The following is a 1,176-nucleotide window of genomic DNA, read 5'->3' on the forward strand; positions in this document are numbered from 1 at the left end:
TTTTTTTTTTTTTTTTTTTTCCCCAAGGCTTGTTTTATGGCCTTCAGAAGATAGTTTGGAAAAACATATATTCTTAGCTCAGGCAAAAAAAAAGAAGTAAAAACTGGAGTTGTTTATACTGAGAACTTTTAACATGTGTTTCACACCAAACCTTAAGCACTTCTTTTTAATCTTTTGTAGTTGTATAGTCATTATGTTTCCTCTTCAAAATGAGTTACTGTAATTACTGATAAGTATATAGCAGCTTGTGTTTAAATGGTCCTGGTTGAGGCTGAAAGTTCACACCTTTTCTGAGATAAACAAGTTGTATTTTAAACTGTTGCTGCTGCTGTGATCTTGTTGCCTGAAAGTGTTTTTCTGCAAGTCTTGATTAAGGAGGCAGGAGCATCACATCTGTCTGAGAACTGTTTTTTTTAAATAGAGAATAAAACAGAAATATATTTTTTTTTCGTTAAATGAAAGCTCAGAATTTGTAGGAATCAGAACTCTGGGTAGAGGTGATATCTTTTATTAGACCAGTTAGATATTTGTAACAGTCTGCCCAGAGTTGTGATTTCTTTTGCCTGTAGACCAATATGGCTACAACCTGCACCCCTGGAAGCTGTAGATCATTGTAGCTGCACCTAAACTTAGAGAGAACCAGATTACTGAAGTTGGTATATTTGTTAGGAACAATACCTGTTTTGGAGGGTTGCCAAAGGTACTGCCTACTGGTCGGGTTTGACTTGCAAAGCTGTTTCCCCTGGTCTGCAGGGCTCCCAGAGGGCTGGGAATTGGGGGTAGACAGATCAATGGAAGCATTAACTGCTGCCCAACTGCCAGGTCTTCTGCCTGAGAAATCCCACAGTTTGGATCTGGCCCAGGGTGACAATAGTCAAGTTTGGCATCCCTGTTCTAACACAAAATCTTTCATATTTCTATGCTGTCACCCCCCAGATCTTCTTCAGACAAAATGTGTTTCAAACGAGTAAGAAGATATCTTCCTGTTGTACTCTCCAAACATCCCTAATTATAGCTTCACTTGTTATTCATTATACCTCATGTAAGGCAAATGTCACAGGCATTTGTCTCCTTTTTGTTCTCTTTTCTCTTTTTTTGGCAAGGGATGGACTTGGATTTGTTTTAGTTTTGGCTCTGGGGCTTTTTTTTCCCCCTGACACCCCCCCCCCCCCCCCC

The 1,176-nt window shown here is 39.5% G+C and overlaps 1 protein-coding gene across 7 annotated transcripts in view; it reads left to right on the forward strand.

The window, feature by feature from the left end:
* TIAM1 (T-cell lymphoma invasion and metastasis 1) overlaps positions 1–1,176 on the forward strand; it is a 333,643-nt gene that overhangs the window by 228,932 nt on the left and 103,535 nt on the right. The window lies entirely within an intron of this gene.

This window comes from Gavialis gangeticus, unplaced genomic scaffold (genome assembly GCF_001723915.1).
Source record: "Gavialis gangeticus isolate Ggan-Ray unplaced genomic scaffold, GavGan_comp1, whole genome shotgun sequence".
Lineage (NCBI taxonomy): Eukaryota > Metazoa > Chordata > Crocodylia > Gavialidae > Gavialis > Gavialis gangeticus.